We start from the raw sequence: 16,647 nt of genomic DNA on the forward strand, positions 1-16,647 counted from the left end.
CCAGATTCCCAAACCTACCAAGCCCATAAGCACAGGGTCTGCAGCTTGCTCTAGTAATGGCCATTTGAACGTAGTTACATGACATCTTATTTTCATGAATTAATAAAAGATTTAATGAACAAATTGCCTTTGTGAAGAACAGCTAGTCACAGTGGCACATATTAAGTTCAACTTGATGGTTTCAATGATTTCAGATGAGTAGAACCTTCTATCAAAGCTTCGTGTGGGCAACAGATGCAGCTGGGTACAGAGGGAAAATATTAATTTTACCTCTAAAAAAGTTAGAGACTCCCTTTAAGAGATATTTCTCGGTGCTTCACAGAACTCTACAAGTCATCGTGGAAAACTGACTAAAGGCAAATCAAAAGTTAAAGCATCAATATAGCATGATCCTAGAGATTAATAATACATGTAACATGTTTGAGGCTCAGAGACGTTCACAGCAAACTTGCAAGGAAATTAGTGCTTAAGTTGGTAGACCAGAACTCTTTTCAACATGCAATGAAATTGCTGTTATTCAGAATGCAGTTTGGGAAAAAATACCTTGAGGTTAATCATCTTATAGTTACCTTGTCAAAATGTTAGGGAATGAGGCTGGAGAGCAGATGGCTCAGTGGTTAAGACTATATCCTGGAAAGAATCCAAGTTTTACATGCCCCTGCATCTGCATGGGGCAGCTCACAACCTCTTTGACTACAACTCTAGAGAATCCAATGGCCTCTTGTGGTCTCTGGTGCCATGTGCAGTCACTCATGTGCATACTCATACACAGGGTTCTAGTTTGCTGAGTAGTTCTGTGATAAACCACCATGAATAAAAGCAACTTGGGGAAGAAGAGGTTTATTGACTTACATGTCCCAAGCACAGTCTACATTGAATGATGCAAAGGCAGGAACAGAAGCAGAAGCAATGAAGGAATGCTACTTACAGGCTTGCTTCTGTTGGCTTTGCTCAGCCTGCTTGTTCATACCATCTAGGACTACTTGCCCAGAAGTACAATTCCCTCAGTGGGCTGGGCCCTCCCACATTATTTCTTAATTAAGACAATGACCTACAGACTTGCCACAAGTAATATGATGAAGGCATTTTCTCAACTGATGTTTCTATTCCCAGGTAATGCTAGCTTGTGTGAAGCTGAGAATAAAAACTAACCAGAACACAGACACACACAGAAACATGCATGCATGCACACTCATGTATGCACACACACACATACACATGATTAAAAATAAAACAAATCTTTCAAAACTGCTAAGAACTCTTCTCACCATTAATTTTAAGGTTAAAAACTGTGTACTTCAGAGAGTTCTGTGGTAACTTCATTGTGGACAGGTAACATAGACTGATGGTGACCTGTGTTCATACAACTGCCCACCTTTCATATAACATTCGCACATTTCTGGCGCCTAATGTAGGCATGCACAGTTTCTTCCTAATCTTGCTTTAAAATGTATGCCTTGTGATTTCTAAAGTCCAATAATCCAGTGCAGTATCAAAATATAAGTTTATAACTCAGGCTGGAGCCAAATCAGAGAAACCCAAGATTAGGTTTTGGAATTTTTTTCTCTTAATATAATAGAAATATTTCTTTTTGCTTGTAAATGGGGATGAGCTGTCTTCTGGTAGGCTTACATATCCAGAGACTGAGGGGATTTTAAAAGAAGAGGCACTGTAGACAGCTCTGTCCTGGGATCAGAGTCTGTCCTGAAGTTCCTGTGGATGAGTGTGGAGCCCCTGACCACCCAGGGCCCCATCCTAAGCCATGGGGACCTTCCAGACTTTGAAGATAGTGTTAGAAGAGCACCCCAATTCCTTCTAGTTCTTTGGAATATAAAAATGCCAGCTTCATTTACTTAGAAACATAGAGCATGCAGGCTGATCACCAATCCTAAGATGGGAGGGGATGGATCTAGGAAGACTTCCAAATATCAAGGATGAGATAGACAAAGAAACTGTCTTGGAAAGAAGTTACATTTCAATGGGGGCACTCTAGGTGCCAAAGGAAAATAAATTGCAGAGATAGGCAAACAAACAGCCCTGTTGGCTATCTCTTATCCTTTGTACCACAGGCACTAATGAATGGAGTATTGTTCTGATATAGTACATATAATAAATGCAAAGACAGAAAGGTAAAAGTAATAATTCTCAAGCTTCATTCACAAAAGTTAAACAAAGGAGGTATATGTAAGGGAATAAGTGTCTCTTCTTGAAATGCATTTTTCCATATTGAGAGATTCCCACTAGGATAATACACATGGCTTAGGTACAGATGGAGAGCTTGGAATAAAAAATCCTATGTGACTTGTCTCTTCCCTTCTTTAGGGGCATAAACTGTTCTCAAACACCCAGTCCAGTTCCTAGACATCTGAGGTAGATGATGATTGTCTTCCTGGAGAAGGGGTGCACTCCCACTCAATTACTTTCTTGTAGCCACTTAACTGGGAGTTTGTGGTGTTAGGAAGTCTGTTATTGTCACAGTTCTAATCTCTGTTTCTTAAGAACTAAATAGCATAATAAAGACATCTGACTCCATAAGTGTGTGTGTGTGTGTGTATGTGTGTGTTTATGTATGTGTATGTATGTGTATGTATATGTGTATATATGTATATATATTCATTTTTTTAAATTTTATTTTTTCCCAATCTGCTTTTATACCATTTTAATTACATGCAAGTACTAAGATCAGTTCTAGGTTGAAGAACTAGCAATACAATAGATGAAAATAGTTAAAGAACAAGCAAGACAATAAACACAAATATTTAAAGAACAAGCAAGGCAATAAACAAAGTCCCATGATCACTCCTGTGATCACTATTTCTAAGGGCTTTTTCAGGATGACCAAAATATCTGAGCCTACTTCCATGTCCTAGTACAAAGTCATTTTCATGCCTGAAGCCTACTTCTTTGTTCTAGTCTAAGATTTAGATTCTTGCCTGAAATGACTTCTTTGTTCTAGCCTAATGTTAGATTCCTGCCTGAAGTCCACTTCCTTGTCCTTGGTCAATATCAGCTTTCTGCCAAGCAGCCCTTTTCCTTGTCCTTGGCCAATGTCAGCTTTCTGCCAAGCAGCTTCAAAGGCTGTCTACATCTTCCACTTTTTTATTTCATAAACAAGACTGAGCCTGTCTTAGGTCATTCTGACAAGAACGCCTTCCTTACCCATCATAGAATATGCATTATTAAAAGCAATGCACTTCTGTCTTAGGTTGGTAAGGCTCTGTGCAGAATCTTACCCATCCTTGGCTTGCCAGCCTGTTGAATTAATAATATATATTCATCTTAGGGTATGGAAATGGGAATGTTACAAACCAATCCACTGACACTCCCAAAGAAGTTGGAAACTTACTTTGTTTTTTGCTTTGCATCTTACAGAGGATGGGGTAGTATTCTTGGTATGACCAAGAAAGCCTATCTTGTAAGGATGTAAGATAATTCAATCAATGTTTATGAAGATAGTTTTTATTGCAGAATAAGATACTAATGTAAAAAATGGAGAACAGTGACAATGGGGATGACCAGATGAACAGAACTTGTTCTCCTGGTCCCTGCATTGATCCTGAGTTCTTGGTGTTCCCTATATCTTTGCATCAGCCACTGAATCAGTGATGTACTTGATGCCCTTAGGCTGAACCATTTCAAAGTCTATTATCTCTATGGGGCTCAAGTGCTCTTCTGTTTTCAGTTCTAGGAAATGTGGAACGCACTTCCTGAGAGGACATTTGGGGAACATATACAAATGACATTTGGGGCTGTGAAGATGGTGTAAGCACTCCTAACAAATTGAACTTTTAGGAAATAATAAATGGAATGCTGCTGGAGTATTTACTCGAGTTCTTAAGAGACTCCAAACACACTGGCTCTGATAATCTCAATCAAAACAAATGTCTCCATGTCTTAAACAGATCCTTGTATGCAGAACCTTTCCCTTTACTAAGAAGAAAACATGGTGGTTTGAGTGGTAAAGTTGTGTTGAAATTAATGGTGCTCAAAAGAATGAGCAATTCTATTTAGACGTTCCTTCTAAAACACATCTTCACTACCAAAATTTTCTAACCTGTAAAATAGTGGAGAGATAATAAAACAATATTTTCTTCCCCACTGCTGCTTTGAAAATTAATGAATTACAATTTATTAAGTGATGGCTGAAAGGCAATGTGTAAATTATCAGACTGCACCCCCTTTACTCTGTTCCAGTGCTCATCTGCCACTAATAAAAGTCTGAGCCTCAGGCACAGTCTTTTGTATTTTTGTCTTTAGAGAGAATTGCCCACACACTTGCCTTATCCTGATGATCAAACATCATTAATAATTCATTCTTTCTGCTATCACATACATGGGGCCAAGGATGAGCCACCATAGGTGTTGGCAATCTCTATAATGTTTTATCTTACCCCATATCCTATTATTTGCAGTATAGAGCTGAGTTCCTATGAAAGGACAATCCATGAGTTCTAAGAGTGAAAGGAGAGACTCTATTAGCTGTTGTGAACCCTGGCTTTGAGAGACCTACTTGGTACCTTCCCTGTTGAGACCTCCACCAGAGGCATCCATAGATGGAGAGGAAGGAAGAGGCAAAAGGCCAGGGGATGAGAGCAAAGGTGAACATTTTTTTCTAAATCATCTGCTCTGGTATATGGAGGACTCATTTTTGGGGTCTGAGCTTCCTGTGGCACCTGGTGGGCTCTGTGTGACTGTCACACATCTTCTTCACCCAGTAGGGACTCCATGAAGGAAATGATGGTCAGAATTTTTCTCTGTGAAACCACAGGTTGCAGGTGAGGGAGATGGTTTCCAGTCCTGAGTTCTAAACACTAGAACCCACATGGTAAAAGTAGGGAATGGAGTTTTTCAAGCAGCCCTCTTATTTTCACATGTGTGTACCCCCAAATCTACCAAAATAAATAAATGCAAAAAATGAAAGAGTGCCTCCCACCTAGAATTTAGAATATAGAATGGGAAGTCCCAGGGACTCATCATGACCTTGTTGCTACCATATCCCTGCATCTACTTTTGCCATAAGCAAGTATCTGTTCTTAGGCCAAGACTTGAAACAGTGTGTGTGGATCTAGGGAGAAGGCTCAACTGTTTAGAGCATGTACTGCTATTGCAGAGCATCCAGGTTAAGGTCTAAGCATCCACAGCAGGAGGCTCACCAAGTCTTTTAACTCCATCTCTAGGGACTCTAACTCCTCTGGCCTCTAAAGGCACCAAAATATATACACATACACTGACTGTTGTGTACACTAATTAAAACTAATAAAAAATAAATATTTAAAAAATGTCCTGAGTGTGCTAAGACAACCCCAAAAGGGAAGCACCAGGACCAAAGAAGCCACTCCCAATCCAGAACTGCAGCAAACACTGACCTAAGCTTCCTGCTAAGGGCTGGTCTGTGGCCAGACTTCAGCAGGGAGATGGCAAGTAGACATCCATGTTGATTTACAAATATCACAGTCAGAGAATCACAGGTTCTGTGGACCTCTGGAAGGCGACTTTATACAACCTCTTTATTTTATAGACAGAAACTGTTTAACTAGAATTTCATGTTTATTGGTACCAAAGACAAGACTCTCATGACATGGGGGATCCCCACTAGCCCAGTTTGTTCATCTTGTGTCCTCCCATATTGCTATAAGCTACATTGTCTCTAACTCTGTCATCATTCCACAAAGAAAAGGTCAACACCATCTTCTGTAGTCCCCCAAACCTAACCCACGATGCTTCTTTTATACTTACAATCCGCAGGTAAAGTAAGTTGTCAAATGTCTGCTTGCCTGCACTAGCCCTCCAGATAATGTCTCCTCACACAGTAGGCACTTAATGGAATCTCACATACTTGAATACCATCAGTCATGTTATGTGAAAAGAAGTCAAAAAACCCAAGCTGTGGGAAACATAAAGCCTTTGAAATATTTCCCTTCAATGGAAAATCTGGTTAAACTGCTGAATCTCAAGAGATGTGGTGAAGAAGTAACATGTTGGTAGCTGTAACATGATTAACTGCTTAGTGTTTGTGCTGTTGCATGGCATTTCCAATTTCAGTCCTCTCATGTGTGGTTTGTTTTGAGCTCATCCCCAATTTTTCTGTGTTTGGGGCCAATTTGAGAGGAGAAAATAAAATCAACTCAAGATTGACCATTTTTGCCATAGTGTGAAGTCATCTCGGCACGTACCCACCCATCACACAAACACGGAGGCAGTGTTACAGCATTGAATGAGAGCCTGGTTTTCAACATGGCGCTTAGCCACAAAGAATGTTGGTAAGAGCGGGGGGGGGGGGGGGGCAAAAGGAATGGTGGCTCTGTGGCTGGGAAGTGTAAGAGAACACAATGACGATGAGCATTAGCCAGGGTCAGGATCAGAGACAAGTGTCACTTTACCAACTTTAGACCCGTGACCTTAGAAAACTCTGGAACAACATGAAAGCCCAACTTTGCATTTTATTGGTTTCTCTTTTTTTTGAAAATACAATCCTAGCATATGGCAAACATTCAATCCATGAATGCTATGGTGGTATTGTTTGTAATGGCAGCAGACATCACAATTGAACACTTTCTTAGCAGTTCACATATCCTGTTCCATCATGCTCTTGTTCCTTTGCCCACCAAACTAGGCAAAAACCAATCTTAAACTTGCTGCTATTTTGATACCATATTAGGTCTCCAGTCTATAGCAAAACCAACAGATTTTAACTCTTGGCTCTGCCACTCATAAAGTGTAAGACCAAACAATTTGTATAACTTCTCTTGGACTTTTAGTTTCCATGTCTGAAAACAGAAATGCTGCTAAAACCTACTTTGTACTGTTGCACAGAGATCAAGTTACTGAGTGGACTAGTGAGTTTGAGCTGTTAGCTGGACACAACTCAACATCAATTTGGAAGAGCATTTTAATGAAGAATTATCTAGATATGGATACCGGTGGACATGTAAGTAGGGTGTTATCTCGACTGCTGATTGAATCAGAAGATTCGCTCTGAATGCTAGGGGTTACCTTCTCATGGACTTGTCTCTGGCATGCAGAAGGATGAAGAAAGCTAGCCATGCAGGCAGCATGGGTGCATTTGTTTCTTTCTGCTTCAGACTGTGAATATGGTATCTAACTGCTTGAGTTCAAGCTTTAACATTGCCCTAATAATGGATTGAAGCCCAGGACTGTAAACTCTTTCTTGTCCTATTGCTTTTAGTCATGATGTTTTATCAGAGCAACAGAAATAAAACTAGAACAGTTAGCACATGTTTGATTGGGGAGGGGCATGATTGAGTTAGAATAGTTTTCCCTAATAATGTTAGCTAGATCCCATTTTCTAACTTTGAGACAACACAGAACTTCCTATAGTGAGTGTTTCTGTTCTTCTCAGTTTTATCCATTATGTATAAAGATTCATGCATAAGCCATGACAAAAGTGAGTTTCCATGTGAAGCACTCACAGAAGCAAACATATATGACAGAATATATGGGGACAGTTAAACTAAGGCAAAGCTACCCAAGGGAACATATATAAGTTCTATTTTCAGAGATTTTCCAGGGCAAGGCTCCAAATAAAAGCTATGCAATCACATATAGGAGACAAAATCTATTGGTAATTTTTTCTTTTGTAGGTACTGAGAGCTTGTGAGGTACTGAAAGCACATTTAGCAGTGTGTCACATAGACAAACTCCCCTGCTTTCATGCTAGTCAATTTCTTTAAAAGATGTATTCACAAAAGAACACATTTCCAATGGTAATGTGTTCTTTACCAATGGAAAGCACAATGCCAAAGAAGAAATGAATACTGTATAATTGACTTACTCACACCTCTAACCCATGCAGTAATTTCTTTTCTGTGTGTGTATGATGGGAGGAGTAGGTTCACATGTGTGTTCATATGTGCATGTGTGTGTACATGAGTACACATAACAGAAGTCTACCTCAGGTGTCATTCCTGAGGACTATATCCACCTTGGTTTTTGAGGCAGGGTCTCTCACAGGGCTGGAACTCACTGATTAAAGTAGACTGGATAGCCAGCAAGCCCCATGGATTTAGCAAGTCTGGCTTTTTTACCCCCAGTAAAGATTCCGAGGACTGTCTTGTTTCACATCCTCATGCCTACATGGCAAGTACTTCACTGAATTATCTGAATTATCAGAAAAATGGGACATTATTTTAAATGCCACCATGAATGCTCTCCAATTTTTATCCAAAATAAACTAGTCACCATGAATAACAAAATTTTGTTTTCCAGGACATTGCCCACCAAGTTCTTACCAAAGATGAGTTTAGATACAGGGTGTCAAGTCTTTGACTATCAACACTGGCCACTCTTAGAAGATTCTGCAAGTTAAAGACCACAACCAAGACAATTCTTGTAGGTGACAAGATGCATAGGCTTAGAGGTAGTTCTGGCCCCTGCAGCATTATAGAGACTTGACATGCTTACTTTTCTTGACCTGGTCAGTATCCCCATACTCATTCCCAACTAGCTTTCCAGTATCCAGCCTGTAATTAGAAAGGGGCAAAGTCCAAGTCTGAGGCTGTTTTCTTGTATTCAGATGTCACCATTGTCCAAGAATGACCACTGGCTCCCTAGAATCTCTAAGTGATAGTGTGAGACTACTTTGGTCTTTTGTGGATTTGGTGAGAATTTCTGATTTTTCCTAGTTACTATGGAAACCCCTTTCCACAAATAAATATTTAGATAAGGATGAGAAACAAGCCTCCTTAAAGATTGTGTGTATCTTATTAAATGTTGAAACTATTTAGTTATAAGAAAGTTTAGCTTCTCTGAAAGTGGCCAAACCTTCACAGGAGTGTTCCTTCCCTGGCCAAGCAGGCACCTTACTTATCCATACTGGGACATAGGGTCTCCTCTCCACCATCCTCTCTTCTCCTTCCTTTCCCCTTCCTTTGCTCCCTCAGAAGTCTTTTCTTCATCCTTGTACCTCGTTCATCTTCTCCATTTTCCAAATTTGTCTTTTCTATCTTCAAGGCAAAATAGACAATGAAATCTGTAGCTGTTTGATCCTCTGTGGTCCTTGAGATCATGAATGACAGAAGACTGTCCCTTGGCCACCTGTCACAGGTTAGGCCTGTGGCCAAGACCCACTTCCGGTGCTTGCTGGAGATGCTGAGAAGTCCTCCTGGCACGTGGACAGATGGTGGGTGATGGAGTCCGGATGCCGAGACTTAGGGCGGGTCAAAACAATGATCACTCAAGTGTAAACTGTGCTAATTGCCTGGGACAAAGGGAGAGCCAGGTCCCAGTGGAGTACATGTGAGGGTGGAGAATCGGAAGCAAGGATGGTTGACATTGCTCACAGATTAATATCCAAGCCCCAGCCTCAGCTCTAACTGTCTTCGTTTTGTTTTCATTTTATTGATGCAGATGGGCACAGAGGTGGGTCTCTACCTTTTAACCCAGTATATAAAAAGTAATCTTGATGCTTTATAAACCCTTCTCAATGTGAAAGATACTTTCCTTAAACATCTTTGTTCAAGGTAATGTCCTTGAGTATTACAGACAGAAAGACAGATACATAGATGACAGATGCTTAATACATGCATACATACATACATATATATACAGAGACACAAACACATGCATTTATATACATATAGATTTTATTAAAATATAGATGAGAGAAATAGAAAGTATTAAGTGTATAACTTAATGAGGCACTACAAGGGAACTACTTTTGCAAGTACCTAGGCCAAGCACTCCCTGGTGAGCCAGGCTCCTGTTTGCCTTTTGCTTTCTATTAGTCTGGTGTGGATAGGTCTTATGGCCATTGGTGATTGGACCCATCTACTCTGCATTATCAATTAATTGTAGTGTAAGTATTGTTTATGCAGTTGTGCTATCTAGTTACTTTAACTCTATTCAGTGTAGAAAGTTGGGAGGGGACAGAAATTATGCGGCTGCCACTTTCATCCTTCTAAATTTCAACAATTGATTTTTTGTTACAGGTGATCAGTGAGTATGTGTGTGTGTGTGTGTGTGTGTGTGTGTGTGTGTGTATTTGTGTGTGTGTGAGAGTGCATAGGGTGTGTACATGCATGCTACTTGATGACATAATGACATACTAAGGCCTTGAGAATTTGTTCTGATGAGTTGTTTGAATTTTCTGGTTGGAATAACATTTGTATTTTTTGAGGGGGGTCTTACAGTTTAGCCCAAGTATGCAATCAGTGGTGGTCAGGTCAGAGAAACTAGCATCTCCATGTCCTCAACTGTCTCTATGTGCTGGAAAGCTTTAAGGTGTTCTCTACTTATTTTGAAATGCAGTGGAACTGTCATATGGTGCTCTACAACATAGAACTATGTCCCTACCTCCAACTGCTCTTGATTCCCAGAATCTACTCTCTAGCCTCCTTCTTGTCCCTTAGTGGCCTCTGCTCTACTCCCAACTTCTACATGATGACTTGCTGACACTTGACAATGACACATTCCTATATTCACCACCCAAAGCTCTTTCTTTGTGCTCATATCTCCCAGGCCCTTTCAAGAATTCTCACTGGCTCTGCCTCAGCTCTCACCACAGTAAGCCATTTTATGAGTTTTCTAGTCGTATATTAATTTTTACCTGTTCTTAGACTTTATAAATGGAACCATATATCTTCTACTTCTAAATTATTACTGCTTGTTTTTTTAATGCCACAAATCAATATTAAATTTTATCAGCTGCACTTCCCACATATATGAGGCAGTTATGTAATTTTTCTATCCTCTATTCCTTTAGTGCCCTGAATTATACTGATTTATTTCTCAATCCTTAACCCAATTTGTATTTCTGGAATAAATCCCACTCATCACAAGATATAGGGTTTTTTTTTCTTTATTCGTCTTTGACTTGCAAATGCATTTCTAAAAAAATTTCATTTGATTTTAAAGGATATCAGTCAGTGCCACAACTATTGAAGTATATTTCTCAGGCTGTCATGTCAATATAACTTTGTTCTCCTAAGAATGAGTCAGAAAGGAATTATTCCTGCTCTGCTCTTTGAGCTTATGTGAGGTTGGTGTCACACATTGTAAACATGTTAAACATCTTAGCTCAAATCTTATTTTGTCAAAAGAATTTTAAATTGCAGATTCAATTTATATAAAAAAGATATGACTATTCAGATGTAAACTTTTACTTTACAAAGATTTTTCTACTTTATTGTGATTTATAGATCCATAAAATTATGTATACAAAGATTCTCATTTGTGTCTTAAGTGTGCATATGACAAGAATCAGTTATAGTTTTTTTGTGATATTTGTAACTCATTATTTTTTCTATGCTTGCTATAGCTTTAGCAATAAAGTAATTTAGGGCTGGTGCTTTCTTTGGGGAAATTTTTTACTGGAATTCAATTTATTTAGTAGATTTAAATATTGTTTTATGTGTTTTTTTTTCTGTGTTAACTTTGATGGTTTCTTCCTTACATAAACTTGTCCAACTAATTCAGACTGTTTAATGTATTAACACACCATTTTCACCGAGTTCCCTTGTGCTTTTAATGTCCCTAGATCTACCCTGATGCTTCTTCCTTAATTATCTTTATTGGTAGACAATACCTTCTCTTTTTTGTTTTATTTTATGATTGTCTGGATAGTGCTTTATCAGTTTTATCAACATTTTCAAGTAACTAACTCTAGACTTATTTAATTTCTGTGCTGTCTTGTAATTTTCTTTCTGCTGCTCCTTTTTTTCTAATTGCTGCATTCTTTTTACTTGTCATTTCAACTAGTTAAAAAAACTTTATTAATTAATTAATATTATGATTCAAGGGTTTGAAAAGAAGGCCTCAAGCATGGTAGGCAAGCATGCCCTCTAACACTGGGCAACATCCCTATTTTCTATTTTCCTTTCCACTTCCTGTGTAAGCAACATGAGATTATTGACCTGGCTCTCCTTTCTTTGTATGACAGCTGTGTAGTTACAGACAGCTTGGTTTACAATGAGGCCGATGGAGGCATAGGAACTAGTGCTTGGTTCCTTGGAATAATTTGCTGGAATGATTGCTTCTCTGAATTCACTATGTCATGTGCCTATTCTGAAATCTCTAGCAGTCCATCCACATGACTTTCCATTATCTGAAACCTCTTCCAGGACACTCTTCATATGTGCCTTAATTTTGCATTTTTATTTTTCTTTTATGTACCCCCCCTTTGGATATTTCTACACATTCATTGTGCACACTAAGTCTTTAGTTATAGGAGAATGTAAAAATAATATATAAATCTACCATATAATTTCATTCTCCTCATGAGGGAAAAAAGCATCTAATCATATGGCTTTAAATTTCATATTTATAGGCTGATTGTCATACTAATACCAGGTGATGATGAGTCTTCTTTATAACATTGCAGATGGTGAGATTTATCAAACTGTTTTGAACAACTGTGGTAGACCCTTCCCCATCCTAACAATATAGTAGACTCTTGACGATGTCTCAAGTCTAGGCCATTACATGGTTAGTAAACTGTAAGCTGGACCTCTCCACAGCTCCACATTATAAGTGCAGTGCAGAGATGTCAGCAACTGACACTCAGATACTCAGGCCAATCAAGTGCTAGAAGCTGACCTGACAACAGTCAACTAAAATCCTGTCCTTCAAGGAAAGTCTCAGGAGAGCTCTGCTCTCTAGGAAAATCTCCCAAATGCAAGCTATGGCTCCAGTCTACAAGGTGGCTAAGAAGTAAGAGAGAGAACCAAGACAACATGTTGATGAGCAGGGGTGGGTTTGAATCCTGAATAAAACCTCTTAGATCTGTTGTGTCTTCAGCAATTTCTCTTGTGTTCCTTATTCTTTGTTTTCTCTGCTTGGAGATGGGGGCAGGGGTTGGTGGTGATGACAACAACCTCACAGATCTTCAGGGAACTCAGAAAATAATGAATGAGGAAGTTCCTGGTTCTTTAAAGACCCGTTGACTTTCTTTATCCACAACTCTGGCAGGTGGTCTTCCCTTTGGTCAGCTCACCATCATTGTCGATGTTCTTCATGGTGACCAGTTTACAGGAGAATTTGTAACGTTTGAACAGAACGGGTGATTATTTGGCGGCTACAGTATCTGGCATTGTTGACAAGCAGTGCTGTCCACCATTTACTTTGTGGGACTTGAGAAACAATTTTAGATCAAAGAAGTGGCTTTGGGATGTTTTTATGCTTGGAAGCAATTAAACTGGTGTTGGTCAGCCTGTGGTTACAGAGGAGTTTCCCAGTTCACACACATGCATAGGATACACAGCCTTTCTCCAGCCTCCTAAGCTCTGCTGTTGGCCTGGCATCCCTTTCTGAGAAGGGAGTGGCGAGCAGCTTACTCTCAGAATCCTTCCTTGCATCTCAGTGGAAAGCTGCATGACGTGCCAGCAGGACAGCAAGCAACTTACAGTCACACTGGTCTGCATTCGCCTAGCTGGTTATGGTTGATGAACTGGATCGAACGCATGGAAGGAGAACAAAGCAAAGCCATTTTTTTTTTTTTATGAAGGCCATTCCTGAAGCTCACTCATCTGCCAGACTCTGGCTTTTGACTATGCTCTATAAAGAAACTTTGAAACACATGTTCCAGCTATATCTGCACAGAGGCAAAAGCTGACATAATGACAAGTTCATCACCCATTTTGACCGGACCACTGAGCTAGCTGCTTCTCATGTCTTCACTGGATCATCTGTGAGATAGTGTTCCATCGCCCTTCCCACTTTTGAGCTCTAAAAGAAACAGCAAAATAGAATTATTACTATTTTTATTATGAACTTACCTCTTAGCAAGAAAAGGAGAGACATGTTATATGTAGACATATAAAGCTTGGAATAGATAGGCTTATAGCTGTGCACACTCAGGTTGCCTTTTGATGCACCTAAGATGATGCCTGGAGCCCTAAATCTACTCTTGAATTCCTTTTTGAGTTCTCACTTCTTCAGTGCCTTGAATTTGTCGTTGCATCTAATATTGATCAGTCATTATTACCACTGTAATTTTGAGTACACAGTCTGTATTACTAGTAGTTGTAGTCTCGCCACCTTCTATTCTTATCAAGAACATAGATGCATGCTAGAGAACTATGGTTGTTTATGACACCCAAATGCTAGATGGTTTTTCCCTTGACCTGGAAGGAGGACGTTCTATGAATGTTCACAGCTTTCAAGGAATTCTCAGAAGTCTTTGGAAGTTCTTTTCTTTACATTTCAAAAGTCTTTCTTGTAGTTTTACTGGTAATTGCCTTTCTACTTTACATGTTGCTTGTAACTTACTGAACAAGCCCTGACTCTATAGTGTCCTAGTTTAAAGTACTGCATTTTCCCTAACTTTCTGTCTGGTTCTCACTACCTTGCATGTAGGTTACACCGTTTTTCTTCAGCAAACACTCACAAGACAACCTCAGTACACTTGGCTGCTTCCATCATGTGCTATAAGTGGAACTCATTCATTTTTTTGGGGGGGTATTATGAAAAATAAATGAAATGGCCTTTTTATACAATTATTTGTTGGCTTGATATACAACTTTAAAATAGTTTTGAGTGGCTGGGTGGTGGTGGTGCACACCTTTAATCCCAGTACTTGGGAGGCAGAGGCAGGCAGATTTCTGAGTTTGAGGCCAGCCTGGTCTACAGAGTGAGTTCCAGGACAGCCAGGGCTACACAGAAAAACCCTGTCCGAAAAATGAAAAAAAAAAATAGTTTTGAGTGGGCCTCCATAGATCCTGTGGTCCTCAGCTTTGTGTTATGGATCCCTCTTATGACATGCATGATCTCTAGAATTCAGTATTCAGCCACTGTACCCCTACAAACACCTTCAGTGACTTTAAAAGTTGTATGATACCAAACTTTTATCCCTAGCCTCCCAAACCATATCACTCATTATCTGACACAGCTTTATTCATTTTGAAGGTGAGCATTTTGTGTCTCTGGGGAACATACTTGGCTAATAGATCCACTTGTCATTTATCAATAGCACCAAGTACTCCACTTTCCATCACAGAATCAGCCAACTGGGAAATGATGGGTGAATGAGATTGAGCATGGTGACACACACCTAGAATCCTAGAATTCAGGATTCTGGAAGCAGGCAGATCGGGAGTTAGGGTCAGCTTGTACTACATATTGAAATCTTGCTCAGATGAAAGCAAGAACAGAGGAGAGAGTGGTGTCAAAATTTTCAGACAGAATTGCATGGAAACTTGGTGGTGAAAGAAGAATACAAAGCATGATGGGAAGACAATTACTGTTCACACTGAGTAAGTCGTTGCCATTATTTTATGTCCCTGGCCCCAAACTTTAGATGGTACCTTGAATGCTATCTAGCCCCACTCTTGTTTGTAGATGAGAAACCAGTGGCTCAGGGACAGGAAACAGCTTCTGCAGAGTCACATTTACAAGGAATTTCTAGGACTCCAGTCCAGATTTGCTGTGGTCTAGATGTCGGTTTAAGGGTGAAGTCACTCATTCTCAGTTCCTGGGTCCTTCCCTAGCCATTTCTCTAAGCCAAAGAACAGCTCCCGGTGCTTTGCTACTATGCTTGTCCTTAGAGGAAGCCCCATCCAATGACTGGTGGATGAAAGACCACAAAGGCCATCTGTCCCCTGCTTTTACTTGATCATCTCTAAAGTCTCACTAAAACTCAAGAGCCCCTGTAAGGGGGACTGGTACCTCCACTGCCCCTATTTCCCCAGTTCAATTTCTGCTCCATGGGGCTCCCCTTCAGCCCCATTAGACCTCCTCCCCATAAGTCTCAGAACTTAGTTCCTGAAGAGACTCGACAAGGTGATCATTCAGCAGGATGTCCTTCAGAAATGATGGATGGACATGCACATCATACTGTACCTCTAGTTAGCAAAGTATAAGGGGTAACTTTGTTTCTTTCCTTTCCTTTCCCCATTTCCCTCTCTCCTCCAATAAGGGGTTTTCAGACTAGTTAGCCTAGTCCTACATTGGTTGTCTCTTTTTGAAATCTTCAGAAAGCATTTTTATTTGTTTTTGTGTTTTAATACTTCTGTTGTGTGTATGTGTGTGTGTGTTTACATGTAGAGGTTAGAGGGGAACTTGTAGGAGTCAGCTCTCTCTTTCCACCCTGTGGGTCCTGGAGATTGAATAGTTGTCAGGTTGACGGCAAGTGCTTTTACCTACTGACGCGGCTCACCCAGTGTTTGTATTTGTATCATTCAGAATTGCTTTTACAGGAGTGGTTTGGTCAAAGTTGGCTTATGAAATACTACTAACTACTCTATGTAATGCCAGAGTCCCACCTGCTTTCCAGGGCTGGACTGTCTCTTTTTAGTTGTCTTCCTCATTTCATTAATGTGCTGACCCCACAGAGCCAGAAGATAAAAATCAAATGTGCTGTTTTTCATCTTAATATAGGTCACTTCTGCAGAGCCTTCTGTAAGTAGCCCTTGGCCACAGTCTTCTCCCCGGGATAAGAAAAAACACAGACATTTACGAACTATAGTGCCAGGGCAAGAATTCAGGAAGCTACAAAATCATAGGTGAAATTTCTCTACTGTCCATTAAATGACTTCAGTCATCTTCTAGACATTTCAGTAGATGACCATCTTTGTCCAGAAGACTCTGGTGATTCACCTCTGGCCATTGTATAAATCTGCAATTCTATTTCTGTCTTGCAAGTTTGCTTATGCCTTTCTCACCACCTGAACAGATAGAAATAATTAGCTGTGGAGA

At 39.9% G+C, this 16,647-nt stretch overlaps 1 long non-coding RNA gene across 1 annotated transcript in view; it reads right to left on the bottom strand.

Moving 5' to 3' along the window:
- Positions 1-9,584: 9,584 nt before the first annotated feature.
- The window catches only part of LOC143443537 (uncharacterized), a 75,068-nt gene continuing 68,005 nt past the window's right edge, over positions 9,585-16,647 (bottom strand). Inside the window, exon 3 of the long non-coding RNA XR_013112622.1 lies at positions 9,585-13,680. This is a non-coding gene — a long non-coding RNA (uncharacterized LOC143443537). The remainder of the gene's footprint in view (positions 13,681-16,647) is intronic.

This window comes from Arvicanthis niloticus, chromosome 9 (genome assembly GCF_011762505.2).
Source record: "Arvicanthis niloticus isolate mArvNil1 chromosome 9, mArvNil1.pat.X, whole genome shotgun sequence".
NCBI classification, from domain to species: domain Eukaryota; kingdom Metazoa; phylum Chordata; class Mammalia; order Rodentia; family Muridae; genus Arvicanthis; species Arvicanthis niloticus.